The sequence below is a fragment of the Amblyomma maculatum genome, chromosome 11, assembly GCF_055883805.1.
Source record: "Amblyomma maculatum isolate TAMU_Amacu chromosome 11, ASM5588380v1, whole genome shotgun sequence".
Classification (NCBI taxonomy): domain Eukaryota; kingdom Metazoa; phylum Arthropoda; class Arachnida; order Ixodida; family Ixodidae; genus Amblyomma; species Amblyomma maculatum.
In genome coordinates, this window is record NC_139354.1 from 52492322 (window position 1) to 52510477 (window position 18156).

The following is an 18156-nucleotide window of genomic DNA, read 5'->3' on the forward strand; positions in this document are numbered from 1 at the left end:
CCGCTGTTGGTGTTCCGGCTCTGCGCTCAGCTGTGCTTTCTATATGAGTCACTTTTTACGTTTATAGAAAATAAAATCGCTCGTATATCACTCTTCATGATGTTGCGTACGAAATGACACCACGCCGTTTGGATCACTGGTTTCCGCCAAGATGCAAAACAGGCTACGTTCATGTGAAAAGTAGCCTACAGCCGCCGTTATTTTACTTGCCAAAATATTAAGCACTTCTAAGACTGTGGGAGAACTTACACAGAACGGACAAACCCTCAAAGAGACTATCGTCGTTTTCGAGCAACATGTTGAGCCGCGCTACATAACTGCTGACTATGTACACATCAATGACGGCAAGGGAGTGCGAATCCGAAGCGGGAAGCACTACTTAGCCGTGACGCTGCTCCAACTTCTCCCAAGTCTACGCTCATATCTGACAAAGCAGAGATAGAAAGGGCTCCTAGGAAAAGAAAGTCTGGGAGCCTTGACATTTGTAAAGTCTGCTTGTTGCATTATACTGCGAAAGAAAAAAGCACTTTACATGAGATTTTCCAAAGAACATTTCATTTTCATATTTTTCTTCACAATTTAATTTCCATGAATTTTTTTTTAAGTAAAAGCGACTGTACCAAAATTAATCTGTAGATAATCGGAAATGGAAAAATATTGGATTTGTTTTAGTGCTTGCAGAATTAACTGCATTGCACGTTGGAGCATTATTAGATTGAGGAACCACTCAGGTAGAAGCGCATGATGTCTGGCACAGATAGGGAATGGTGGAATCATCTACCTCCAACGCCCAGCCGTGACGGCTCGTCGGTTACTTCGATGCCTGAAAGAAAGGTTGCAGAATCAAATCCTGGCCGCAACAGCAGCTTTTCAATGGAGGCAAAAGCAAAGGTGTACAGGTGCTATGCGATGTCATAGGGCGTTAAATAACCGTAGCTAGTCCAAATCTCGGGAGCCCTCCACTACGGCGTCTCATCGTAGCCTGGCTCGTTTTGGGATGAACCCTACAAACCGATCAAACCTAACCTCTAATTTCAAAATACATCCCCCTCCTCTTTTTTTTTTTCCGCATAATGCATAGTCACAGTATGAGATTTGTAGGTTTAAGTAAAATGTTACGTTAAACGTGCCTAATTGCAGTGCAAGTGCGGCAAATAGGGTTGGCAACACACAGCGCTTGTTAAATACAGTTGCTGTTTTGTCAGAAAAGTAAATAAATGATCTGTTATAAACACGTCGGTGTATTAGTGAATTACGTCCTAGCAAATATACAAGACTTTGCCGAACGCAGGAAAACTACCAGAGGTTTAGTTTACTCCTAATGAGAGTTTTCCCCTCAATGCCAAGCTGACGAGTTTCCGCTCACAACAAGCACAAGCTGAGCAAACTGTCGTCGCCAGAATGACAAGGAAAACAACAGTCTTCCCACATAAAAAATAGAAAACATACTGTCAAACGAGCATTCTCTAAATTAGATCGCTTCTGGAGCAGCGACTGCCTCGTTCAGTCAAAAAGAACAAATCTGAAGCGGCCTTTTACATTGAACACGCTGGGAGCGCGCCAGCTCGCAGGTGAGACACTCTGCCGCACTGGACGGCGCTCAGTCAGTCCACTACCCATATTCTAGTTCATTTTAACCGTAACACTAACAGCGCACACAGCCCAATATAGCAGTGAGTAGAGCCGGCGCAGACTTTCCCTGTTTGGCTCATACGGGGCGCCACCATCACATCAATATGGCGGTACCTAGGTATCAAAACTAATATCGTGTATATTCTTAGTAGTTACCACATATGCTCTCATCAATTCTTAGGACTACATTGCAGTAGTCCTCGAGAAGTGCTGGATATAGGAAATCTGAGTTGAATGTTTCCTCGTTCAGCCAGCGCCTCGAGAGTCCTTTGCCAATCTCCTCGCTGGCCGACTGTGGTCACCGCTGCTGCAGGCTCGTAAATGTGGTAACTCGGCGCGGAACTGCAGGCATGCTGGAGCATTTGCAAAATTTTTGGCCACAATAATTTTTTTTTTAATTCAATTCCTTGCAAAAGAAGGCGGCACAACTGTATTCATGCAGCTGAACGAGTACTGTAAACTACCCCCGCGATTTTACGTTGCTTTGCGGGTTCGCTTGCCCTCCTGTGCGTGCAAATTAAGTTTCGCTTATTTCCTTTTATTATTTGCGCATTCTTGGTAACTACACGTGAGTCTAGGCTTCGTGCTCGATCATCAGATTGCTGAGCGTTGCTCAAGCAATTAAGTTAGCTGTTGCGAAATTACCGACAATAAGTTGCTGTCAATAGCAGCGGTGTAACGGCTGATGTTTTTGGCATTCTGGCATGGATGTGGCGGCCACCATTTAGATGAGAAACCGTGGCAATCACCACGCTATCCGAAACGCATTATTTTGTAGGAAGGGCTGTGATGGAGATAATTCACTAACAGTCATGCGCTGAGAGTTCCTCCGGCAAACGTTTTTCGCGCGTCACCTCGAATCCCATTGAAAACGGTTGAGGCATTTGAGTGAGGCCTGCTTGAAAACAATTCCCGACACGTCCTCACGGCGCACAATACAAAATATGTCGAGAAATTTACTCGAAGGTAGACATCAAGTGAATATTGTTTCAACGTTGCGTGCTAATTCGCCTCCAGTAGCGAGCCAGTGCTTTTAAACGTAATATTTATAGTGTTGTTATTCAGGACACTAAAGCTGAAATAAAAACACTATGCGTGAAAAAGGAAGCTTATCATCCGCCGGAGGAGCACCTCACCAGATTTAAAGAATTTATAGATTATCGCTGATACCTTACAGCCACTAAAGGGATCGGGAAGGCGAACGAACGCGTGGTCCTGCGACTTTTTACCAACGCAATGTTATGCCCGGCTATTATGGAACACTTTGACCCCATGGTCACCGGCACGTGCCAGCACTGTGGTGAGGTAGTAGATACCTACCAGATGCTGTGGACCTGCCAGCAAAATTCAGCTTTAACCGCCAACCCTAACTTCTACAAAAGGACTGGGAAGCGGCCCTGCTTGGCTTTTTAGACACTCAAGCCCAAAAGGCCTTGGTCTAGAAAGCCAGATTGACGGCATCGACCAATGGGGTTCCGGACTAAGGACACCACCTGGAATGTGGGTACCCCAAGGGGTCCACACCGCTAGTTCATGCAGATGACATTTTGCTCCACTTTTATTTAACCAGTGGTTGCCTGGTGAGTTGTCAGTGCAAGCTATTGATAGTTTCACTTTCTTCATGCAGTTTACAGAGTTGTGGAATCCTGACAATAGCAGAAGTATTATATTTATGGTTCACTAACTACTGTTTTTTTTTAATATAAAATAAGTAAATGCGCAGTCAGCAACCCTGGAGTGCAGCGTGCTATTCACCTGGACACCATAGATATTTTAATCATGCCATACCCCTTTGTTACTTTCAATTTTCAGTTCTACAAGTCTTGATCACGGTAGCACATCACTATACTCGGGGATAACTGTGGCTATGCAGCTGAAGTTAGGCAGAAAGGAAGAGGCAACATACCTGTTTCCCCTTGCCATGTAGAGTGGGTTACTTCAGCCCTAGTGACCTTGCATTAACTCTCCAACTTCCTCCCTTCACTTCAGCCCAGTACACTCCTAGCCCAAATAGTGAGCAAACCACTCTTCACGGCAAGGGGACAGAAACTTTTCTCCTTTTCTTTCGTACCTAGACTCGGCTGCATAGCCCCAAAACGTTGTCTCCATGTACAGCAAGATTCAATGCCACATTTCTTCTCAGTGTCAGAGCACCCTCTGCTTGTTCTGTACCACCCTTGCAGCAGCCCAGTGTTTTGTTTACCACAGAAAATCATGTCTGTGCAAGCTGTGTTGGCATGGAGAGCTGCATATCTGAGCCAACTTTCATGCTTTATGATGAGGCTCTCATTGATTGCCTTTAAGTTCCATGAAGCGTGGTCATGTGTGTTGATTAGTGTCACATGAAGTAAAATTTCACTGACTAAAATACAATCATAAGGATGTAATTTGGGTGAGCTGGTAAGGTGTCATCTTGAAAGTTCAGTTCAGTTCAGTCGTTCAGTCGTGTCCGACTCTTCGTGACCCTATTGACCATGTCACGCCACGCTTTCCGGTCTCTCACTATCTTCCTAACATCACATAACTTCATCTGCAGTGCCTCGAGGATGCCATCTAACCATCGCGTTCGCTGCCTACCCCTTCTCCGGCAACCCTCAACCTTTCCCAACATCAAATCTTTCTCCAGCGACTCCTCTCTTCTCATCAGATGACCAAAGTAGCTGAGCTTTAACTTTAGAATTTGACCCTCCAATGAGCAGTCAGGGTTTATGGTCGACAATATTGACTGATTTGATCTTCTGGCAGTCCAAGGAACTCTCAAGAGTCTTCGCCAGCACCACAATTCAAACGCGTCAATTCTTCGGCGGTCAGCCTTTTTCACAGTCCAACTCTCGCATCCATACATCACAACTGGAAAGACCATAGCACGAGTTATACGGATCTTGGTTGGCAGACTAATGTCTCTGCTCTTTACTAGGCGGTCAAGGCTAACCATTGCTCTCTTTCCCAGAAGCAGGCGTCTCCTAATTTCATGGCTGCAGTCTCCTTCCGAGGTAATCTTGGAGCCCAAGAAGAGAAAATCTGTCACTGCTTCCACTTCTTGTCCCTTGATGCTCCAGGACTTGATAGGGCAAGACGCCATGATCTTTGTCTTTTTAATGTTTAGTTTAAGCCCAAACTTCTCACTCTCTTCTTGTACGCGCATCAGAAGTCTCTTGAGTTCCGCTTCACTTTCTGCAATTAAAGTGGTATCATCCGCATATCTAAGGTTGTTGATACGTTTTCCAGCAATCTTCACTCCAGCTGAAGACTCGTCCAGACCGGCCTTCCTCATGATGCACTCTGCATATAGGTTAAATAGGCAGGGCGACAGTATGCAGCCTTGCCTCACTCCTTTCTCAATCGGAAACCAATCAGTAAGACCATGCCCAGTTCTGACTGTGGCCTCTTGCCCTTCATACAGGTTCCTGAGGAGACAGATGAGGTGAATTGGAACTCCCATCTCTTGGAGAGCTTGCCACAATCTGCTGTGATCTACGCAGTCAAACGCTTTCGCATAATCAATAAAGCAGAAGTAGATGGGTTTCTGGAACTCTCTTGCTTTTTCCATGATCCAGCGAAGGTTGGCAACTTGGTCTCTAGTTCCTCTGCCCTTGCGAAACCCAGCTTGCACGTCCGGAAGCTCCCGATCCACATACTGCTGCAGCCTACCTTGGAGGATTTTCAACATCACCTTGCTAGCATGCGAAATAAGCGCGATCGTGCGGTAGTTGGAACAATCCTTGGCACTGCCTTTCTTTGGAATGGGGATGTAAACTGACCTCCTCCAATCCTGTGGCCACTGCAGGGTTGTCCAAATCTTCTGACATAATGTATGCAGAATGTTAACAGCGTCATGGTTGAGGTTTTGAAGCAACTCAGCTGGAATGCTATCAATTCCGCTAGCTTTGTTCTTAGCAAGGCTGGCTAAGGCCCATTCAACTTCACTCTTCAGGATGCCCGGCTCAAGATCAGTTATCACAACCGTCTTATGTTGGGTTTGCACATTCGAGTCCTTCTTGTACAGTTCTTCTGTGTATTCCTGCCACCTCTTCTTTATCTCTGCGGCTTCAGTGAGGTCCTTGCCTCGTTTGTCCTTTATCACGCCCATCTTAGCACAGAAGTTTCCTTTGATATCTTTGATTGTCTTATACAGAGCTCTTGTGTTCCTTAATTGGCTGTTGTCCTCAACTGCTTGGCACTGTATGTTCAAGAAGGCATTCTTATCTCTCCTTGCTATTTTCTGAAAATCCGCATTGAGAACCTTGTATCTTTCTTTTTCCCCCATAACTTTTGCCATCCTCCTTTCCTCAGCTATTTGCAAAGCCTCTTCAGATAACCAGTTTGCTTTCTTGCATTTCTTTTGCTTTGGAACTACCTTAGTATCAACTTCTTGTATTATATCACGAACATCAGACCACATCTCTTCGGGCTCTTTGTCTTCTAGATCTAATTCTTGAAATCGATTCCTCACTTCCACAGCATATTCTAATGGAACTTGATCCAGATTATACCTGAAAGGCCTTCTAGTTTCCTGCGTTTTCCTCAATCGAAGCTTAATCTTGGCAACAAGAAGCTGATGATCGGTGCCACAATCGGCCCCAGGCCTTGTTTTTACTGCTTGTATAGCGCTTCTCCATCTCTGCCGGCAAATAATATAATCGATCTGATTCCTGTACAGACCGTCCGGTGAAGTCCATGTGTACAGGCGCCTCTTGTGCTGTTGAAAATGAGTATTCGCTATGGTCAGGTTGTTTTCTTGACAAAACTCTACTAGCCTCTGCCCAGCTTCATTTGGCTCACCAAGACCGAACTTGCCTGTAATTCCGAATATTTCTTCACTCCCTACCTTGGCATTCCAATCTCCTATGAGAAAAACGACGTCTGATGATGGGGTGCGGTCTAAAAGGCATTGTAGGTCCGCATAAAATCTCTCAACGTCAGCTTCTTCAGCAGTAGTGGTCGGTGCATAGACTTGGATAACTGTTATGTTGAAAGGGTGACCTTGGATCCGAAGTGAAATCATTCGGTCGTTTTTGGGGTTGTACCCTAGCACTGCTTTGCCCATTCTTCTGTTTACTATGAGAGCGACCCCATTCCTTCTCTTGGATTCGTGCCCACAATAAAAGACATAATGGTCGCCGGAGTTAAATTCTCCCATTCCGGTCCACTTGAGCTCGCTGATACCCAAGATATCAATGTTCAATCTGTCCATTTCTCGCTTGACGATATCCAGTTTACCTTGCGTCATAGATCTTACATTCCATGTTGCTATGTGATACATCTCCTTGCAACATCGGACTTTCCGGTCGCTTCCCGACACATCCACAACTGAGCGTCCTTTTGGCTTTAGCCCAGCCGCTTCATTCGTCCTGGAGCTACTAGGAATCGCCCTTTGTTCATCCCCAGTAACATGTGGGACGCCTTCCAACCTGGGGGGCTCATCTTCCGGCGCCATATCATTAATGGTATTGTGACTGGCCATAGGGTTTTCTTGGCAGGAAATACTGGAGTGGGTTGCCATTACCTTCTCCAGTGAATCACATTTTGTCAGAACTCTCTGCCGTGACCTGTCTATCTTGGGTGGCCCTACACAGCAGAGCTCACGACTTCATCGAGTTTCGCAAGCCCCTCCGCCACGACAAGGCAGTGATCCATGAAGGGGATCTTGAAAGTAGCAGCACAAAAAAACGAGGACGTGGAAAGAAGCAAGCAGATGCTAACTCGCAACTAATGTTTATTGATGCAAATAAGAAATATATAATGCCAAGCAACACTGCAAACCGCTCAATCACCAATAAGCAGACAGCAAAACATGAATCACTAAAACTTCCGAACGGTTCCATTTGAGTAGATATAGGTAGAGGTCAACTTGGCTGTGCATTGTAAGAATGCACTGATTGCTTTCAGTTTCTTTCTGCTGTGCACATTCTGGCTGTCATCCATTGCAAATCAGCTGAGAAATCATTGAAGCTAGACATATTTTACAACTAGGTAATAAATGTGTTAGTGAGCCATCCATCATGTTACCATGCAGTGAGTTGGGTTATCTAGATAGGGAACTGTTCTTAAATTTTAGTGATTCATGTCTTGCTTTTTGCTTATCAGTGATTGAGTGGTTTGCGTTGTTGCTCGTCTTCTTTATATATTTCATGTGTGCTTCAATAAACATAAGTTGTAAGCTAGTGCCCGTATTGTCTCCTTTCATACCCTTGTTTTTTCTTGCTGCTTCTTTCAAGATAAAATACAATCTTTGCTACTTCGGTCATAAAATGAATTTTAATGAAGTTCCACATCTCTTAGAAAAGTAGTATTGTAGTTGCAGGCATGTATTAGGCCCTGCAGTACCAATTAAGGTGCTCGCTCGATGTAAAGCATAAAGAAAGGGAGGGCTTGTCTGATCTCGAACCTAGTGGGAACTGGTGGATTATGGATAGGCTGTTAAAATGCACTTGCAGTTAAAGTCAAGTAAATGCTTTTTTATTTGTAACTAGGGGCACTGTGATGCCTGACTTGCTCTTTTGCCAGGCTGGCGACGAGATGGAGTGAAAGGAGTTATTTTATTTCACTGTTGGTATGTCTCGGGTGATGTCAACATTGTTTCTTCTCTAGCATTGTAGGCAATCGCCCTTCAACTAATTGAATCCCAAAGTGAAATTTTGAATTAAAAAATAATAATTTAAGATTATTTAGCAGGCAGAGGCAAATTTCATGCAGTGACCTGCACCAGCATGTCGTGCATCATTTCAAGAAAAAAAAAACAGTATTGTGGTGTTCCTACTCTGTGCCTTTATTTCTTGCTCACAAAGCCTCTGCATGTACGTGTTGCACCATATTACGTTTTCACTAATTTCTTGGGTTATGGTACTTTTTACCTTGCAGCAAGTTCCATGTGGCTTCGTAAGCAATGGCTCCTTCAAGCTCTATACCCTTTGCCGGAATTGTGCTGTGCTGTGGTGGGCAAGAAGCAGGACATTGATGTAAGTACTGAAGACATCTTTCAGTATGTGTAGTTCTTTATTTGCCTAACCCACTACTGCATTTGTGACCCCTCATGTTTATTTTGACATTTAGGTTTCTTCAGTGTTTTCTTTGCTTGCTGCCGTTGCTTATTGGCTATGACATTTGGCTGTTGAGTTTGAGAATGCGTAGTGGAATGGTGCCTGTGGCCTGTTGATATAGGCAAAATGCAAATTTGCCTGCCCACATTTGGTGCCACTGCATAGCTTGAAGAACTTTTGTGGAAGAGGGCTCTGGAAATTAACCCAGAGCCCTCCTTCATGATGTCTCTCATAGCTCATGTTCAGCTTGAGAGTAATAAAAGGACATTGAGGACAAGCTGAAGCTGTCTTTTATTATAAATTACTGCATTCTATCCACTAAAGTGCTACTTACTGAGCTTACTTACTAAAGTATGCGAGCTTACTTTAAGATAGGAAAAGCCAGAAGTTTTGAAACAGATGTCATTACCAGCTGATTTCATAAGTTCTACATGATGCATCCATACTTTATTGGGCACAGGCCCCAGAGGCTGGGCTGGTAAGCCATTCCCTTCAATATGATGATCATGGAGTGTGGTTTACACAGGCCTTTGATATCATTGAGTACCCTTGGTTTTCAGGGATTATTTCAAGGAGCTTTGGAACTCCTGAAATTATTTGCTGCTTAAAATTCTCAAAAAAATTGCATGGTTTTTCTCTAAAAGCAAGCCTACATGAAAACTAAAAGTGCACTTCAGAGGGAACAATCGAAGAGAGCATGAGCCTATATAATATAAACCCAAAGTGACAGCCTGGCATGCGTCCAGACCATGGTTACAGGTGGCTCTCTTTTTCGCAGTTGCCACCTCTCTTGTCCCTATTTAATTTTTTTTCAGCATGTTTGTCTTTGTTTTCCTAAATTTCACACATTTATGCAAAACTGCTGTGAATAAACTTTTCTCAAATTGGAACTCCTTGAAGACCTTTCTGGAGGGTTATTTTTCTGGTCTTCCTGTCTTCAACTAGACCCGTTGATGGCTGCTTTCTTATAAATCAGCTCTGACAAATTTCCTCTCTAAAAGGCCCCCTTGCACTTTTTTGGTAGCTAAACTGAGTGCGAATATAATTTGTATGTAAAGTGAAAAGAGAAAACAGGAGAGTGTTATTGATAATACTATGCCATATGTAATCATAGACCATGAATGAAGTATGGGGTTTTTCTGGCAGAATATTTCTGCAATGCTTCTCTGCTCAGCGCAAACCCCTTCACTGTGGCAGCCAAACCTGTTTTGGGGGCAGAAATAGATGGTTGCCAGGAGCCATTTCTTGTGACAATGACCACATCCATTACCTGCTCCAGTCAGTAACAAAATTCATAACCCCCCCCATTTCCGCCCTTCTGGTTTTCAATAGTGAAGGCATGCTTCTCGTCAGATTCGTGCATAACATGAGGTTTGATACAGAAATATTCAGCATTGCACCCAACTTCTGCCCCAAAGGGAATTGGGAGGATATTTTTGCATGTCTTCAGTGCACAATCACGTGATACATCAGTGACATAGCCTATGTGTTACGTACACATATCTTGTGGAGTTTGTATTCTTTTTTTCCTTGAGAGAGAAGCGCTGCTCAGTCAAAAAGCATGATGCAAGGGAATTTAGAGTGAGCGCCGGTTCTGTGCATTTGCTATCTTTTGCTTAGCTTTCATTCTTTTTCTTCCGGTGGTTTAGTGGCGTTGGTGGTATTCGAGCAATGCAAGGACACGGAGTCAAGAGTCTGCTTCTTCACAGCTTGCTGCAGGGATTGTGCATTTGTTTTCCTCATTGTAATGAAAACATGCAAGGCTAGTGCATGAGTTACTTGCACACACGCACGCCACACACATGCTGTTTTGCAGTGGCAGAAAAGAAATAACTGTCAAGACTGAGAGCATCTTCTAAGGGCACATAAACGTTGGTGTTTGAAGTTAAGCTGTAAATTCATAAAAGATGTGGCTTAGCTTATGAACCAACAATTTTCCGGCACTATCGTTTCACACAACGGGTTTAACTTAAGGTACAAGGGTGGCCGATCGAGCCCTGTGCTCTTACGTGCTGCGCACAGAAGCAATCAAATCTTGAGCGCTCCCTATACTGCTGCTCAGGTCAAAGCAACCCGAACCTCGTTGAAACAAAAGTGACGTGGCTATGTCACTCCTGCATGTCCTGCATGGGCTTTTTTTTTCATTCTATTGGGAGAGAGTGAGAAAAGGGTTGCCTGGTCTGTGCGGGAAGGACGCAAGGGTGCTGGGATGTTGGCCGTCCTTTAAAATGAGTGGCGGGTGGGAAGGGGGAGTGGAGGTAATGGGAGGGGAGTCTAGCTGTCCTGCGAGCTAAACGCACAGCAGTATGCATGCTTTCTTTTTTTTTATTTTGCAGTGCGGAAAAAATGAATGGATCGAGGGGGGGGGAGGGCAGGCTGGCCAACGCAGGCAGCACGGTTTCAAGTGAGTGATGGCTTGGAGCTGCCTCGGCAAAGCACAGAGCAGTGTGCATGCTTGCTTTTTTTTGTAGCACCGAAGGTTTGACTGCTTCTGTGTCTGCACATGGGCTGGTTTTGTACCTTGAGTTAAGCCCCCCATGTGATACAAGCCTGAGTCGCTTTGGGGTGTTAAACCCCATAAAGCAAACCGTATGTGAAACATCTTGTATAATTCCATTGCTTAATCCAAACGTCAAAGTTTACGTGCCCTTTAGAAGATGCTCTGTCTTGACAGAATTACTTTTTTTGCGCCACTACAAAACTGCATGTGTATGGGCACGTATGGGCATGCGTGTGTGCAATTAACTCTCACTCTGGTACTCAATATATATGCAGCCCCGCACACGGCAAGTACTCTAGCACATTTTTTTTAGACTGCAGAAAGCAAACGCACCATCCCGGCGACATGCTGCGAAAAAACAGACTCACGACTCCAGAATCCCGCATCGCATTGCATACCAGCCGTTCCACCAAACTATCGGAAGAAACAGAACGAAAACAAAAAATTGCAAACGCACAGAATCGGTGCGCACTACACTCTCGCGCATCGCGTCTTTTGACTGAGCAGCATGCCTCTGTAAAAAAAAAAATCTAGGAGATATGTGTATGTGACATATAGGCTACATCACCCATGTGTCAGTGACTGTGCACCCAAGATGTGCAAAAATATTCTCCCACAAGGATTTTGCTATATAATATAGGTGACGCATTGAGTTTTGCAAAGGGTCCAAGTAGGTCATTGTGCTCCTACTTTCTCCCTGGCCAATATAAGGGGTGAGAGGCACTTAAGAGCACAATTACCTACTATAATCTATGTGATCTCGAATGGGCCGGTGCAGCAGACAGCTTGTGAGATTGAGTATAGTGACAGGAAATCTTGACTTCATAAGAATACATTGACTTCAACTCCACGTGGCTCTGAATGCCTGCTTTTCATTTATTGGCAGTTATGTGACCTTGAGGGCTCATAGACTGGCACTCAACTTGTAAACGCTTGACATCTTATCATCTGCTCTCTCTGTGGGCTTTGTTCTGCGGGTTTACAAGCTTTTTACTAAAGTGGATACAGTGAGTATGCACAGATCTGTTCTCTGAAGCATTGGCTGAGTGACAGTCCAGGTCAACCCTGGTTAACTTAGAACTTCTAGCACATTATTTTTTCTGGGTATGGCTTTGGCATTCCTCCTTACATCCCAGCTTCTGACACCAAGTAGGCATAATCATGGTCTATCACTAACTCCAGTGCTGTAGTTGATCATCATATACTTCTGCGGTGCGGCACATTTTAAGTTGTAGCTGTATATGAGCAGTGTTTCAGAACCTACTTAGTGCTGAGCTACGGTACAAATTTGAGGACTAATAGTAAGTTTGCTATGCTTGATGGCTTTCACAGACAAGGACACACTTGTGGTGAAGGCATGTTGCGTACATACCTGCAGCCAACCCTTCCGATTTTTTAGAAGACTTCAGATGTTTGACCAAACTTTCTGATTGCACGATCACTCCCTAAATCTTCCGATAAGGGGCTTTTGCCTTCAAAGAATGGCTTTTGCGGAACCAGCACCGAGGAATCAGCAGCCGCATTATAATTTCGAGCATCTCCATCAGAGGCCACACTAGCACCATGGGCATCATTGGCTAAGCAGGAAATCAATCAAAACAGACTTTAGCCGAGCAAGAGTAGCTGTCGCTGGCTGCGAAAACAGTTGGTGTACTGCGTTTCTTGTAGGCAGTGATGCACAGCTAATGCAGCCACAGTAGATATAGATGCTGTGCTGGCTTTGCTTTCGATCTCAGCTAAGGGCAGCCACTCAGTGTACTTGAGGTTAAAGGCTTTGCCCAAATGTCATGTTATCTGATCCTTCTTATTGAGCTCAGCCGCATGCCTTATGTTACTAAGCTGCTCTATGCTCAGCAATGGCGTGATTGCTCTTTTTTTCGGAACCAACGCCGCCAACGACGGTCACGGATGAAATTACGTGTAAATGGGCTAGTTATGGTTTTGCATTAAAAAATTTAAACAGCGCTCTCCGATGGTGCCGAGAGAAAACTGGTGGTGGGCATGCAGATCAGTTTTGCGTTGGCTATAGAGACGTAGTGAGAACATTTGGTGGCGGCCTGCAGATATCTCGACGGACGCACACCTTTAGACATGCATTGCATGCTTGCTGTTGCATGTTTTTATGCTTAGGATGTTTAGATTAGGACGCATCAGACACTGCCTGAAAGTAGCAGCCGCCTCCCCCTTTTGTACACAAATGCTGCCTCCCCCCCCCCCCATTTTTGCAGTCTTCCCATTTTTGGTCTTAGCAAGTACGTGTTGAAAATCAGTATGCAGAAGACTAAGGTAATGTTCAACAGCCTCGGGAAGGAACAGCAGTTTACATTAGGTAGCGAAATACTGGAAGTAGTAGGCGAATATGTCTACTTAGGACAGGTAGTAACCACAGATCCGGACCACGAAAAGGAAATAACAAGAAGAATAAGATTGGGATGGAGCGCATTTGGCAAGCACTCGCAGATTATGACTAGCAGCTTACCGGTATCGCTCAAGAGGAAAGTATACAACAGTTGCATCTTGCCTGTACTCACCTATGGGGCTGAAACGTGGAGGCTAACCAAGAGAGTTCTACTTAAGTTGAGGACAACCCAGAGGGCTATAGAACGAAAAATGGTAGGGGTAACATTAAGAGATAGAAATCGTGCAGAGTGGGTCAGAGAAATAACTCAAGTTACCGACATTCTAGTAGAAATTAAGAAGAAGAAATGGACATGGGCAGGACATGTAGTGCGAAGAGAGGATAACCGATGGTCGCTGAGGGTAACAAACTGGATTCCAAGGGAAGGAAAGCGTAGCAGGGGGCGGCAGAAAGTTAGGTGGGCGGATGAGATTAAGAAGTTCGCAGGGGTCAAGTGGATGCAGCTAGCACAGAACCGGGTTAAGTGGAGAAATATGGGAGAGGCCTTCGCCCTGCAGTGGATATAATCAGGCTGATGATGATGATGATGATGAAGTATGTGTAAAGGCAGCTGGGGCCACTAGTAGCGCGATTGAGCCTTGTGAACAATGTCAACATCTGTGCTACAGGCATCAATGGCTTGCTTGTCACATCAGGGTACTATGTACTCTTCGGACACACGGTGCTGTCAAAGCGGTTGGTTCACTTGTTCTGTGGAGAGATATTCACGGTAGGCAGGAGGCATGGCTTTTCAAGTGCAGTGACCATTGTGGCTCCAAGCTTTGTTTGGAAACTGAAATCAGCGAGTTGAATTTGTTGGTTTGGGTGTATATGTAGCGAAGAAGCACGCATATTTTCTTCCCTCTCCCCTGAGCCCTGCAAGCTCAAAGATCAAGTGTAGCAGCAACTTCAAATCAAATTTTAATAAACAAATTTGGTCACTACATTTCACAGCATTTCTCAATGCATATGTCATGTTCTACATGAACAATATCACAGCAGCAGCGACATTTTGCCTAACATTAAGCGTTTTCAGCTGTTTTTCACAGCTGCCATTTCATGCAGCCTGAGAAACGTTCTATTAGCCTGTGAATATCGAGTTTGCTTCTGAATGTTCAGAGGACTTGACATTAGGACATGAGTGTTTTGCGTGTAGAATAGTTAATTCAAATTTTACCCTTGTGGCCGAATTCAAAAACATGTCTCCACTCGACGCTACCTCAGCTCCATAAAGTGCAGAAAACAGTCTTTTCTCTACTTAAGGTTCAGTTCAGATTCTTGAATGCTTTTCAGCATTTCCTCCGACTTACCCTTCAGAAATATTTCTCCACTCCAGACAGCACAAGTGGCATACGGGGCAAGACTAATGGCGAATTCGAGCGGGAGAGCAGGCGCCCTCGAGAGCACTTCGAAAGTGCTCTCAGACAAGTGGGTGCCCTCCAGTGGTAGAGCAGGAGGTCTTTTCTTTTGCTGAGAGCACCTGAATGCACTCCCGGCTGCTCCCTCATCTAAAGCGAGTGTAGAGGAAGTCACATGACATAAAGCGGTGTATCCGCACCATCTTTTTTCTTTTCTCGAGTCGGTGACGCTCTAAATGGTGGCTGCAAAGCATTGCTCAGGTTTGAGAGTCACTGCTGGCATCGAAAGGGCCAAAGGAGGCAGATCGCCGCGCTGTGAGAACAAAGGCATGCAAAGCAGTTCTACATGGAGTGTTTGCTTTTCCTCGGGTTGCAACTGCTGCTACTGCGGGTAGACGGAGAATGCTGGGGAGGGAAGTGTGGTCACAATGGTCGTGGCGTACTGCTCTCGACTCGCAGAGAGCGTTCCCGTAGGAGGAAAATTACACCCTCGCTCGGCGTGCTCCTGTACTTCTCTGTACTGCTCGGCACCTCTGCTCTCGTCCCCCCAACCGAATGAGCCATAAGGCCAAAATTTGGCCCGGAAAGTGCATGCCACTACGTGTAACATGCTCATTTTCTAATGCCAAGTCCTTGTGAACAGCATCCACAAGCTGCCTCAAGAGTCACAGGCTAGTAGGCTGTGGCGCCCGCTTTTCGATGGAGACTAAAAGCAAGGCATCCATGTGCGGTGCGACATCAGTGCACGTTAAAGAACTCCAGGTGGTTGAAATTTCTGCAGTCCTCCACTACAGCATTTCTCATAGCCTGAGTCGCTTTTGGACGTTAAAAAAAAGTCACAGCCTAGTAAAATATGTTTTACAGACTGCTGAATAAGGCAGCTGTGAAAAATGGCTGAAAACAATTCACATCTACCAACATTCACTGCCAGTGACATATGGCTCATGTAGAACAGGATTTAGGCATTGAGAACTGCTCGAACTGCTGTGAACTCTAGTGACCTAGTTGCATATTTGCCCTCTGAGTGCTCAGCGGCGAGCGTTGAGCACATGTGAGGTTCAAAGAAGCATGTTATAGCGCATGCACCCAAGCCAACAAATTTGTCTTTCCAGAATCAAATGCCGCTTCTGTTTCCAAGCAAGCTAGGAGCTTTAATTTTAAGTGCACTTGAAAAGCCATGCTTTCCACCAACTGCAAATATCTCTCACAGCTAAAAAGACAGAATTGACCCCCCCCCCCCCCCTTCAGCACTGCATCTAGACATACAAGTATATTTGAGGCAATCAGAAAGCCATTGATGTGTGCAGCACAGGTGTTCCATGGCACAACTGCACCTCCGGTACCTCGCTGTCTTCCTATTTACAATATGACATTCCCCACGATTGCACCACTGTCCACAGTGGTTCACAGAAACCACTGCACATGTTTCATTTGCTGTTAGCCATCAAATGCTTTCTGCAACTTGGCACTCGGTGTGCTCTGAAATGTTGCTAAGGTATCTGGTGGTGACTTGAAATGTGTTTACACCACAGTAGCGTAATGCGATGATCAACTACAGCATTGAAATCTGCAACTGACGATAGTTATCCATGCTCAACGTCAGCCGCAGAAACTTGAGAGGCTTTTCTTGGTCGTACTTGAAACGATATTTCAGTATTTTCGAGTCAGATTGAGGTTCTCGGAGCCAATGCTTCAGAGAGTAGGTCTGAATTTTTATTGTATCCACTTTCATGAAAGGCTTGGTATGCAGTAGAACGAAGCCTGCACAGTGTGTGAAAGCTGTGATGCCTCATGTTTGCAAGTGGAAGTCTAGGTGTCCCCGTAGAGTGTCATTGCCACTTATAGATGCTCTGTTTTCTCATGCACTCGAGGAGCAATTCAAGTGGAGCTTCATTTCAAAAAAATAAAAGGGGGGGGGGGCCTCGAGGACCGCTTGGAGTAAAGGTGTTAGTCAAGGCATGTTCGTGAATATCAGTTAACCTGATCCCTATGCACTGTTTCCACTGCCTCGGGTGGTGAGGGTACTTCTCGACCTTATTGGAAGGAAGGCTGAGGGGCCGTCATGAATCCTAACCAAGCTTTTAGTAAACTTGGGGAGAGTTGTGCCACTTCTACATGGCATTCTCGATCACCATTGAAAGATTCCATCATCCCACTAAGCTCTTGTACCCCGCTATTGCCATTGATAATTCGCTGCTGGGCTCAAGTAATACTCGTGCACTTTTGAAGATGTGTTATCAACTGTTTTTGTACAAGTTGCAATGATGATATACTTTCCATACTGTTCTGTGTGCAATTTTGTTTTTCTTCTATTACCATATATGTAGAATTGCATAATCTTTCATTTCAGGTTTGGTTTTATTCCTAGCTCTGTGTGCTAAGCCATATCCTAGAATGCACACTTCTATTTCTCAAAATCCATTTAAATCTCCAGTTTAGGACTACTCTGTTCACTCTGGTTATTGTAGCTTTCCATGAAGCAGTGCTCAGATGTCTTTGATTGATAGGATATGGTTCAAAGACCCTTGAAATATCTGTTCGACTAAGGTATTAGATTTTGTGATGGACTGATGCCGAACGCCTGTATTCTTGTGTCAGTTCGTCATATTTCTGTAGTTCAGAATCGAAACTTTTTGAATTCTTATCAATTAAAAATAGAGCACCTAATTACCCCTTTCTCAGAATGTTTTGTAAAGACAGCTGAATTTTCGGATTTTGGAATATAGTCCTGCTTTTTTTTGCATTTTGCAGATGTTGCACAGCGAAAACCTGTATCCAAGTTCGAATCCAACAGGCCAAGAGCAGCTGAAGAAGGAAACCTGCATCCAAGCTCGAACCTGGTGGACCGAAAGCAGATGTTTTGTGACCACAGTGTATCAGCCAATAAAGCCAATCCAGGTGACCACATGTATCTTTTGGAAGCTTGCATTCTTTGCACTTGAGACTCATCTCATGGAAAGCATCATTTCTGCAAAACATTTTGTGTCATAACTGTAGCAGAAACTGATTGAGGCCTTGCACAAGGCCTAAAGCTGGCATATTAGTATTATGCACAACACAAACATGAGGTGTGATGTAGGAGCCTTGCAACCATGCAGAGTATCACCGTAGCATGGTAGCATTCCCATGCTGAATGTCTCATCGTCTGAGATCAGACTAATGTCTTGTACCTTCAGAGTGCACTCATTCCTTGCACTAAAGGCCCCAATATAGTCCGACGTTTTCGAC

General features: G+C 44.7%; 1 long non-coding RNA gene across 1 annotated transcript; it reads left to right on the plus strand.

Annotated features, from left to right (window-relative positions):
- Positions 1 to 7791: 7791 nt before the first annotated feature.
- LOC146173802 (uncharacterized) lies at positions 7792 to 17839 on the plus strand. The gene is made up of 2 exons (XR_014701749.1): positions 7792 to 8591; positions 17680 to 17839. It is a non-coding gene; the product is annotated as an uncharacterized LOC146173802 (long non-coding RNA).
- The last annotated feature ends 317 nt before the right edge of the window (positions 17840 to 18156 follow it).